The sequence below is a fragment of the Dromiciops gliroides genome, chromosome 6 (assembly GCF_019393635.1).
Source record: "Dromiciops gliroides isolate mDroGli1 chromosome 6, mDroGli1.pri, whole genome shotgun sequence".
NCBI classification, from domain to species: Eukaryota; Metazoa; Chordata; class Mammalia; order Microbiotheria; family Microbiotheriidae; genus Dromiciops; species Dromiciops gliroides.
The window spans coordinates 202534665-202546805 of record NC_057866.1 but is presented as its reverse complement, the minus strand read 5'-3'; the positions used below and the strand labels follow the sequence as shown (position 1 = coordinate 202546805).

General features: G+C 39.8%; 1 pseudogene; it reads right to left on the bottom strand.

Moving 5' to 3' along the window:
• Window positions 1-558: 558 nt before the first annotated feature.
• Window positions 559-6056, bottom strand: LOC122731113 (annotated as a pseudogene).
• Window positions 6057-12141: the final 6085 nt, after the last annotated feature.

Sequence of the window (12141 nt, the reverse complement as noted above, 5' to 3'; positions counted from 1 at the left end):
TGTTGTTCTTTTAGCTGAGAAACCAGACCCTAAGTTTCATCTTTTAGAAAGGTCGAATCATCAGACTTGGAAATAGATCCTCAGTTTCTTTCTATCCATAAGGAGAGAATCTGTAAATTCCCAGAATCTTAGTTCATAAGGGATAAGGTTTTTTGGAGCATAGAAGAACCAGCCAGCTAATTGGAGTCCACTTAGATTTAGTCTGACTTTGAACACACTTCTGCTTGTTAGAAGGATCTTTGTCCCAAGCTTCTATCTGACCTAAATTTTAAAAGTCTGCCTTACCTCCTTCCCATCAGTTCCTAATTCCTTTCTTTCCTTTTTTTTATGGTGCCAATTTTAAATAGATTTTATTCTCAAGGACAAGAATTGCATTTCCACTACTGATAAAGTGCAATGTTGTTCACTTCTCTCCCTGTGCACACATTCAAGTATTCAAAATACCCAGATTTTTGCAGTAGCTTAAATGTTAACTTTTAAACTGCCATGGCCTTGGCTACAAATTTGAGTCCTTCAATTTTTGGAAAGCTTTGTGGAATGCTCTTTCTTCTGGTGAGTTTAGTTAACCTCTTCAATGATGGGTCCAGAAGAGGCACCTCCATATGGGGCTGCTCCACCCCCTGGGAACCCACCAGGTATGCCTCCTGGCATGCCACCTGCACTCTGGTGCAACTCAGTAATGATGGAGTTGCAGACCTTCTCCAATTCTTCCTGCTAATGCTCAAATTCTTTCTTCTCAGCAGTCTGGTTCTAATCCAGCCAGTTGATTATTTCATTACATTTGTCAAGGATCTTCTCTTTGTCTTCATCACCAATCTTGCCTTGCAGTTCCTCATCTTCTGTGGTAGCCTTCACATTGAAACCATAAGATTCAAGAGAATTCTCAGAAGAAACCTTGTCCCTCTGCTTCTCATCCTCACCTTTGTACTTCTTAGCCTCCTGGACTCACTGTCTTCTTTGCTCAGACAACCTTTGTCATTGGTGATGGTGATCTTGTTCTCCTTGCCTGTGCTCTTATCCACAGCAGAAACATTGAGGATGCCATTTGCATCAATGTCAAATGTTACTTCAATCTGAGGTACACCTCTGGGTGCTTGGGGGATTCCTGTGAGCTAAAACTTGCCAAGCAGGTTGATATCCTTCGTCATTGCTCTCTCATCTTCATAAACCTGAATAAGCACATCAGGCTGGTTGTTGGAATAGGTATTAAAGGTCTGTCTGTGTCTGTTTGGTGGAGATAGTGGTATTATGTTTGATCAGAGCTGTCATAACTCCATCAGCACTCTCAATTGCAAGGGAAACAGGAGTGACATCCAACAGCAGCAAGTCCTGCACATTCTCAGTTTTATCTCCAGACAAAATGGCAGCCTGGACAGCTGCACCATAGGCAATAGCCTCATCAGGGTTGATACTCTTGTCCAGCTCCTTGCCATCGAAGAAGTCTTGCAGAAGCTTCTGGATTTGGGGGATTTGAGTGGACACCCACCAGGACGATGTCATGAATCTCTGATTTATCTAGCTTGGCATCTCTTAGGATCTTCTCCCTGGGGTCCAGCATGCCTCGGAAGAGATCAGTGTTCATCTCTTCGAAATGGGCTCAGGTGATTGAGGTATAGAAGTTGATACCTTCATAGAGGCAATCGATCTCAATTGTGGCCTGAGTACTGTAACGATTGGAATGATGCCACCTGCTGGATACTTACTGTAGAAGAGTTCTGCCCATGAAGCGAAGGTCTTTGAGGGCAAGACCAGGAGCCTTTTCTTTGGCGGGAGGAAGTGACGCGGACTAGTGGGAGGAGGAAGGAAGAGACTGGCGCTGACTCTGGGGCTTTTTCCTGAGGACGCTGGCGGAGAAGGGAGCTAGAAATGTGCTCTCCCTTTAATAGATAGGAATCTAGGCCTTTCTCTCTCTCTTTACCAAATTCTTATTCTCCTTAATAAATGCTTAAAAACCTAACTCTTGCTAAAGCTTATAATTTATTGGCGACCACTCATTAGATATTTTAGACAGACTAGCTAGAATTTTAACCCTTAACAGATGGCTGACCACGAAGAGGAAAGCTAAACCTCAGTCTTCTGATCTTCTGGTTGGGTAAGAAATTTCCCCTACCCTAACCTTTTAAATCTTAAGTACTGCTGAATTGCCAGGTGTTTTCCCTTTAAATTTTTTCGAATGGACCTTTTAAACTCCCTAATTACCCTATTTTTGATATTAGTCTGTTTAACCAGACAAATGGGAGATAAGATCATGTTAATGCTTTGTTTTTGTGGATTTTCTATTTTTCTTTTTATTTTTGTTAAAAGAGCCAGCAACTTACTCACACAAGGAAATATCTCTCCCTCTCCCAACCATGCTTTTTCAGAGAAACCTGAAGAGATTCCCGCAGCTTTTCCCAGTTCTAACACTAATTGTTGCTTTAATTTTGCATGCCTGGAGGCAATGACCCACCCTCTAGAAGCTTTTAATCCACTAGCACCTGGAGGCAAAGTGGGGGAAGAGGAATCCAGACCTGAGTTCAAAATCAAGTGTGATTCAAATTGTGCTGGTCCCTCCCCTCCTCTCCAGACCCCACCCTCTACTCCTCCTATGGCCAAGCCCATAGCTTCCCCTGCCTGGGAAGTCCAGAGATCTGGTGCGCATGCTCAACTTTTTCTACCTGCATTTGCAGCTTCAGGCTCAGCCCTTCCCCGGCCTGGCTGTGCTTTTGAGACAATCTTAGAAAACTCTTTAAATTCCAGATATGCTCGTTTTGTTCATAATTTTGCTAACCTGCTTTTGTCTTTAATTAGGAATCTTATAAAGCATTTGTATGGTGAAAAGCCCGACAGACAATATAGAGGGGTTAAAGAAGAAAAACTTAAGCTGAATAAGAATGACAATCAACATAGTTCAAGACTCTGCTTCTTTTGCCATGGAAGGGTATATATTTTACAGAAATGTAGAAGTAAGCAGCAAGGTATTGATATGAGTATTGGGGATTTTAGATATCGGAATCAAAAGTGTTCTAAATTCACTCAGATTATTAATAGTATCAGTTCAGAGGTTACATAGGATTTCTATGCTATTACATATACATTTTGAAATTAATGGTATGGGTTTATTTTCATAGAGATTTTAATGCTTTTGAGATTGTGTCTTATACTTAGTTTCTAAAACAAGGAGAATATTTGTAAAAGCTTTTTATAGTCATGTGATCAAGTTTATATTTTATAATACTCTTATTGATATTAAGTTCATATTCATTTAGATTTCCTTAGTTTGAATTTCACTGTATTTTATTGTTCCATGTGTATTTTCTTCTATTCATTTGTCTATCTAATTTTGAAACATTGCAAGATGGTTTTGATTTTATTATACAATGTTAATTCTAGGAGTATTGTGCTCCCATATTCTGAGTTATTTGTTTTTGTTATTTTTTCTCAACTGATTATTTGATCAAACTCTTTAAAGCATTTCCCTAGCAAATTGTTTGCCATGGCAAGTGTAAATTGATTCTAGAAGTATTATTTTTGATAAGCATATTCCAAAAAAAAAAAAAGAGGGGAACATTTGTAAAAGTTGTCTTTGAGATTGTGTTGTGCTTTAACTTGTATTTAAATATGTTCAGATTTTTCAAAAAAGTAATTGTATACTAAGTTAAAAAAAGGGGTATTATTTGAAATTGTTGCATAATTATATATTGTGTTCTGAGTCAAGATGTATTCACATTTTTTGCAATCATTTATTATCCTCAATTTTTAAATCCATATGAGACTTGGATTATGGGAACTTATCATTTAAGACATTAATTGCCTTTATTCTGAGTTATCAGATGCCAGTTGGCCAAGATGCCATCCAATCACAAGAGGAATACATGCAAGAGCAGACACTGAACTGTCACATGAGGGGAGATATACATGAAGTCAAGGTATGGCCAAGGGAACGGCTTTTGACAAATGTTGAGGTTGGATTCTCTTGGTTTAATATTTTATTCCTTTTTCCCCACAATATTGTACAGATGGCTGGAAGTATTGATCCCACCCATCTCACTTCTACACCTGGCTTCTATGCTCCCTCCTATATGCCTGATGCCATGGACATCTCAATCCCATGCATCTGATTAAGTCTGACTCAGTTTCCTCCAATATGTTCGGTGGCATGGACGTATATTCCATCCACCTATTTTAAGCCTGGCATACTGTATGGGCAGTACATATTGCTCAAGTGTGGGAATGCTCATATCCCATCATTTCTCTGTTCTTTTATGGTAACCCCCATAATTATCTCAGGTGTCATGATAAATAACAGTGTTGAATTTGGCCTTGACACCTGTTACCAATTATATTAGATTTTTTAATTTCTCATAATGGCATGAGGATAATTAGGCAGATGATGCAAAAAGTGATGAAACAAAGATAAAAAATTATTTTTAATAATTAATATCGCAGCAATTGTCTTCTCAATTACCCTCCATAAGGGGGGGACTATAGTAATATTATAATTTTAAAGAATGTTTCAATTTTTGTTTTATTATATGTTTCATGTGTAACAACTAAGATTCTGAATTCCCTTAGACATGTTTTTGAGAACTTTCATTGTTTGATTTGATTATTGACAAAGCTATTTTAAAGTTGTGTTAAGCTCAATTTTGTAGGAAATTTTCCTGGCTGATTACCAGTATCCACACATCAACCCCTGAAAAGACTTCCATTCCACGACTACACCTAGAGGACATCTGAGAAAAGACTTTCAGAGACTTTAAATGAACAGTTTTGTTTTGTTTTTTTTTTCTCTTTTCTTTTTCTGTTATAATATACACCATCTGTAATATGTATTTTCTGCAGAGGCCCTCCCTTTGCAAGACCAATGTCAAAGTGTCGGTTCATGAGGACAAAAAATCGCCCCTCTGGACAAAACTTTCCTCTCTTCCTTTTCTATATTGTTGTTCACATATTATTAGTTAGCAATAGTTATTATATTGTTTTTACTGTTCCGTCAAGGAAACATTTTGTTTCTTGAGGAACAACAGGGGGGACTGTAACGATTGGAATGATGCCACCTGCTGGATACTTACTGTAGAAGAGTTCTGCCCATGAAGCGAAGGTCTTTGAGGGCAAGACCAGGAGCCTTTTCTTTGGCGGGAGGAAGTGACGCGGACTAGTGGGAGGAGGAAGGAAGAGACTGGCGCTGACTCTGGGGCTTTTTCCTGAGGACGCTGGCGGAGAAGGGAGCTAGAAATGTGCTCTCCCTTTAATAGATAGGAATCTAGGCCTTTCTCTCTCTCTTTACCAAATTCTTATTCTCCTTAATAAATGCTTAAAAACCTAACTCTTGCTAATGCTTATAATTTATTGGCGACCACTCATTAGATATTTTAGACAGACTAGCTAGAATTTTAACCCTTAACAGTACTGGAAGAGAGGGTGTCATTTTCACATTCACAAGCAGTGTGCAGACGTCGAACAGCCCACTTGTTCTCAATGATGTCCTTCTTGTGCTTGAGTTTGAACTTGGCAATGAAATGTTTGACCCTGTAGTTGTCGAAGTCCTCCCCACCCAAGTGGGTGTCCCCAGCTGTGGACTTCACCTCAAAGATACCATCTTTAATGGTAAGAATGGATACATCAAAAGTACCACCTCCAAGGTCAAAGATCAAAACATTTCTCTTGGCACCAATCTTTTTGTCCAAGCCATAAGCAATAGCAGCAGCAGCTGGCATATTGATGATTCTGAGAAGATTTTGACTAGTGATTGTTCCAGCATCTTTGGTGGCCTGATGTTGGGAATCATTGAAATAGGCTGGTACTGTGACCACAGCATTTTTGACAGTCTACCCAAGGTAAGCTTCTGCAATTTCTTTAATGTTAGTCAAGATCATAGAAGATACTTCTTCTGGATAGAAACTTTTGGTCTTCCCTTTGTACTCCAGTTAGACCTTAGGCCTGCCTGCATCATTCACCACCATGAAATGCCAATGCTTCATGTCTGACTGTACAACTGTATGATCAAATATTTGACCAATCAGACATTTGGCATCAAAAACTGTGATGGTGGGGTTCATTGCAACTTGATTCTTTTCCACATTATCAAATAAGTATTCTCTTTTGGAGAAGACCACATAGCTTGGGGTAGTCCTGTTTCCTTGGTCATTAGCAATGATCTCTACTTTCCCATGTTGGAAAACTCCCACACAGGAGTAAATGGTGCTGAGATCAATGCAAAATTCGGGTCCCTTTGATATGGTTGCTGGAGAGTCGGGGGTTGTAACTGACGACTGTGGAGGAAGGAGGGCTGCTATTGTGCTGATTCAGTTCCTGATTTCTTAGGTATAAACTTCTCAATTTGAGGGAGTCTCCCACCAAACTGCAAAGGTCTACTTGGGTATGAGATACCATGGCTGTCCTTGACCTCTTCCCTGTCTAACAAATACTTGGATCTGTTAATATGAATATATGGATCACCTAGATTTGATGGAGGTGCCTAATTATCCAAAAGTATTTTTTATGAAACCCTGGGTTTCATAAACCCAAAATGTCCTTCAACTGAACTCCAAACTGAACCCAGATAGCTAGCAGATAAAAGTTCCTACCTGGTGACTTCTTTCCTCAGGATAGTAAGTCCCAATCTTATGGGGAAATCTGGGCCTCCTTATGCTTGCCAAACCCTTTTTTGGAATCCTGTAACTTATCATGATGCTTCTGTATTTCTTCCATATGTATTATAACTGAAATTTTTAAAGAGCTTTTGCTTCTAGGTTGATTCATACTATTGAAACTGATAATACTGTAACCAGTGGACAAAAAACAAACAAACAAACAAAAAACCCTTATATAACCTCTGAAAGAGGGAGTCCCTGAGCCTCCTTCTTAGGAGGAGATCTCCGCATGATCATGTTTCTTTCTTCTTGGGACAAATAAATAGCTATTGTGTTTTTTCTTTCTGTCTCTGATCTGGTTTTTCCTGTAGGAGAAATTACAAAAAGTAATTTATCTGATTTGATCTGATTTTGTCCTGTAGGAGACATATTCTCTGATCTGTTTTGTGTTTTTTTTTCTTTTTGTAGGAGATGTTATAAAATTAATTTCTCTGATTGTTTTTTTTTGCTGGAGACAGGAAGATAAACACTATATTTAATTTTCAGCAGATCTTATCCTACAAATAAATCTCTGAAGGCAGAAATGGTAAGCCAAGAGGTCAAGGACACTGCCACAAGCCTCATGCATAACTCCATATATATTCTATATGTATATATGTGAGTATATTTATTCATTTATATTTAAATATATGCATACACATGTGCCACTTATTATGAACAAGTATACACGCATATCATGTATTATGCAATAGAAATGTGAAATAAATCCCAGTCTCTGCCCTCAGGGAACTTGCAACCTAAATGAGAAGATAGGAAGTGCATACAAATAACTATGGCACAAGACAAAATATGATAAATGAAAAGGACAGGTCTACAGAGAAAGCATTATGAGGAATTGGAAAGTTGATTCAAATTCTATTAACTTCAACTACAGTGCCTTAAGGTGTTTGCCATTTTAAGGTATTGTCTTTGTCCTCTAGTTAATCACTTATCTATTCAATTTATAAGTAATTTGTTCCTTATGGTGACTTCAACTTCATGAAATTTGTTGTCTTCAGTACTCCACAGGGTTTTGTTCTTGAACTTCTTGGTCTATTGCTTTTAAATCTGAATATGCTCACCCATGTCACTTGATTTATTGTATATTCATATGCCAGTGTCATGCAGCCATTTCAAAATTAGCACTAAACATTCCTTCTGCCACTTTTCTGCTGTCTGCTTGACTAACTGATGTCAAAGTTTGTTGATGCCAGACTTTTCTTACAATCCTAATATAAGACAAACATAGCTATAATTTATAAGATTCAAGCATATTATCTGAACAATTTCTTAGGCAGCCTTTTCTTCGCAATTATCCCAAATCCATAAATCCTATAGGATTCTGCACTGGTATGTAATTCTTACTTTGATCTTTAAAATTTTCTGTAACAGTGGTCAGAGGCCACCTCATATGAATACTGACTTTGGACAATCTTTCCATCCCACTTTCCTTTCCATGACTGATCCAAAACAGAGGCAGAGAAAATTATTGTTAATTAATTTGAAGTCATCAGTTCCATTTGCTCTGGCTAGCCTGACTGGGAGGAAGTCCTCACCAACACTAAAATTTGTTTGACTTAAACAAGCCAGAAAATCCCTGAAAAAAATTAGTCAAGGGAGGGAGAATGATGATGCATTGATAGAGGGACCTCTGAGACCACCTGGGAATTGTAGTCTAGATGACAAGGCTGGATTCCCACCTGGTTAGGAGTTGTGGAGTTAACTTGTGGGTTTTGGGATATCTTATAACAGGGTTTATAGAGAAGCAAGGAAAGAGTGGACAGCCAACTTCAATTAAATTAAGCAATCTTGCCTTGAGAAGTGAGAAAGATTAGGGTGAACATTTATGCAGACAAGTGGATGAGAGAAAATAGTTAAAAGTAGGCAGAAACAATTTTGTAGACTAAAGAACAAGGCTTGCTTTTATGTGTCTTTTGGCCATGCCTCAGTTAGTGACAAGCCAACTGGATATATTCTTGCATTACTAACTTGAAAATTGTTCCATTTGCTTGATCCCTGGTATCTTATGGAAGTTGCTATAATTTCCAGAGAATGCTGTTAACCATATACATGTTACTAGGGAGGGAAGAGAGGCAGCTAGATCTTGGGGATAGGACGTTCAGCCTGGAATCAGGCAGACCTTAGTTCAAATCCTTTCTCAGACACTTAGTAGCTGTGTGACATTGGGCAAGTGACTTTAACCTCTTTTTGCCTTGATCCACTGGAGTTATTGTTTGTCCTTCATTCATAAAGAGAATCCAAGTAAATTGGATTTGTGAGGCAGGGCTGTGAGAAGTCACTACCCTCACTATATCTCCTCCAGAGCCATCTGCCTCCAGTGGCAAGCTATACATCCAAAGTACTGGAGATGACTCCCAATGCAGTGGGAGACCTTGGGCTTTTAAACTAAGGCCTTGCCTGAGGCAAGGTTCCCCCAGGGATTAACTTTAGGTTACAAGTGAGACAAAGAAAGGCCTCTTTTTAGTACTCAAAAAATGTAAATAAATAGATAGAAAAAGAAGAAGAAGAAGACCCTCAGGGTTTCTGGACAAAATAGAAACAATTACTATTTATACCCACTCTGAACCATCAAGAGGCCTAAGGTGGCATGAGACTTGAGCTGGGACCTATTATTGGCCAGTCAAAGAGAATCAAAGTTAATGGGTTTAAGGAGTGGTCCTTAGAAGAAATCTAGGAGGGGGCAGCTAGATGGCACAGTGGTTAAAGTGCTGACCCTGGATTCAGGAGTACCTGAGTTCAAATCCAGCCTCAGACACTTGACACTTACTAGCTGTGTGACCCTGGGCAAGTCACTTAACCCCCATTGCCCCGCCAAAAAAAAAAAAAGAAATCTAGGAGATAAGCCACAAGACCTCTTGTAGGGTTTCAACAAAAAACATATTTCTCTGGGCAGAGTGATGGCAGGTAGGGTATTGTTGTGGGGAAATAGGGTAGGGGGTTTGGGGATAGGGATTTGGGGTTTGGATGGGAGTTGGGGTTTGGATAAGGGTTGGGGTCCTTAGGAATTCCTCTTTAAAGAATTACACCCTCTTGCACACAAAACCAATAGAATAAGATAGTAGTTTATTTAGGGACTGGGAAAGGGAAACCAAGAGAGAAATCCTTGGACTTCTCATGGGGAGAAGGCATGGCACAGAGTGTGGCTCTGAAATACCAATCACCTCAAGCAGGAGACAGCCAGATCCTTTTATACAGGACTGATGGGGGTGATCATCTGACTGTGGAAAGTTCCCTTATTGAAGGAGGACCATCCCATCCCCCACTGGTGGTGGCTGGGGGAATTGGGTGAGAGATGGCTGTGAACCTCTCAAGCCATCTCTCTGCTCCTCAGACCACAAAGACAGTAGTCACACCTAATCTTATCTCCCTAGGGGTGAGGAAGACTGGAATGAAGGGTGGTGGTCCTGGAGCTAGCTCAGTCCTGATCAGGTTCCACTTATCTCTTTAGGTGTGTCTGTCCTTTGGTTTAATTTCTCAAGGAGAAGGTTCTTTGATGTACCCCAGAGAACTTCTGGGGTGCTAAGCCCTATAACATTATGATTCCTTATATATTGAGAGAGGTGGTGGAGGGGAAGGGGGAAAAAAGGAGGGGAAAGGGAGGGGGAAGGGAAGAAAAAAGCTGCATTGCCCAACTAGAGCAGGCCAGCTGGATCCCCAGTGAAACTGTCATTGTCAATCCACTGGGGAAGGAAGTGGCAAACCACTCCAGTATCTTTTCCAAGAAAACCTCAAGGAAAGTATGGTCCATGGGATCACAAAGACTCCAATACAACTGAACAATACTAACATGGAGGGAAAAGGAAGCTCTCTAGCTGTTGTCATGGGGGAAGTAGGTGGTGGGAGTCCTTAGGTATTACTTAGTAAAGAATTACACTCTCCACACAGTCCTACTAGAATTAAAATGGTCTTTTATTTGGGTCCTAGAGAAAGTCACCTAGAAGGAAGTCAAAGACTTAGCCTTAAGTAGAGGACATAGCTTAGGAACATCTTTCTCCTTGAACAGAAGAAAGGCCAAGGCAAAGTTCCTTTTGGGGATTGGAGATGGGGGTGGGAAAAGATTCCTGAGAGTCAGGGGGATTTTCTTTTTTTTTTCTTTTTTTTTGGAAAGATAGTCCTGGCCTGTGGGGTTATCTTTGTCTTCTACCTCAGGTAGTAGCCATGCCTGACTTTCCTGCTGTAGAATTTTATCTCCCCATCTTAGGTTTGTCTGTCCTGGTATGTATTTGGGTAATTTAAACTTTAATAGTCCATTAATTTTTCTATATGTCCTAAGCCCCAAGTCACTGGGATCCAGAACACTATGAAAAAGAATTACTTGACCATATTAGCAACTTTTAACCTGGAAGACCACAGAGAGTCAAGTTCCAAAAAAGATATAGAAGAAGCAGATAAATTTGAGGATAGCAATGGAGCTTGAATCTTGATAGTGATAGGTGGAGTATTTTGTGATGTAGTGTTGAGTTGGGAAAGAGGTAATTCCCTCTTTACTAACCTCTCCAATTCTCTCAATCCTCCCCCTCAAGAATGGCATCCTCTCTAATTAACTCCTTTGGCTCTCTTCATCAAAAGTGGTTTGGTTTTCCTTTCAAGCAGGGCAGGAGGAAACAAAAGAACTGTGGAAACTGTTGAGTAGCCACCTCCCCTATTAGTCCCAGCTTGTTTATAACCTTTCCCAAACTAAAATGTTTTACTCATTGCCTAGAAATAATCCAGTTGCACACTTTGTTCCTGCAGTGGGAAGATGTAAATTAATAAATAATTATTTTTTGTTCAGCTCAAGCCCCCAGCCAGTATTTTTTCCCCTTTGGAATTATATGCCACAGCTGTGATATTCCTTCTCTTTCTCAGGCTGTATTTGAGTAATGAAATACATTGGTCATCAATGCAACACAAAAGGGAAACAGAAAGCAAATACATTCTTTTTTTTTTTTTGGTGAGGCAATTGGGGTTATGACTTGCCTAGAGTCACACAGCTAGTAAGTGTTAAGTGTCTGAGGCTGGATTTGAACTCAGGTCCTCCTGCCTCCAGGACCGGTGCTCTATCCACTGTGCCACCTAGCTGCCCTGCAAATACATTCTTAAGAAATGGAAGTTGGGGAACAGATACACTAGGTCTATAAAGAATAGGCAATAAGGGCAGCTAGATGGCACAGTGGATAAAGCACTGGTCCTAGATACAGGAGGACCTGAGTTCAAATCTGACCTCAGATACTTGACACTAACTAGCTGTGTGACTCTGGGCAAGTCACTTAACCCTCATTGCCTCGCAAAAATAAAAAAGAATAGGCAAAAGGGAGAAGCAACATAAGTTCTCCCTACTTCAAATATATAGTAGCAGTCTGGTAGGGCTGAGTCCAGTTAGGGATGCTCTGTCCCTTAGGAGGACTCTCTGACCATGGAGAAATATGGTTGATCAAATTGCTGGGGTCAGAGATTGCTCTTTCCTTGAAAAAGCAAAATAGTCCATTAACCAGATAGTGGTGAGTCAAACAGATAACAAAGCAGA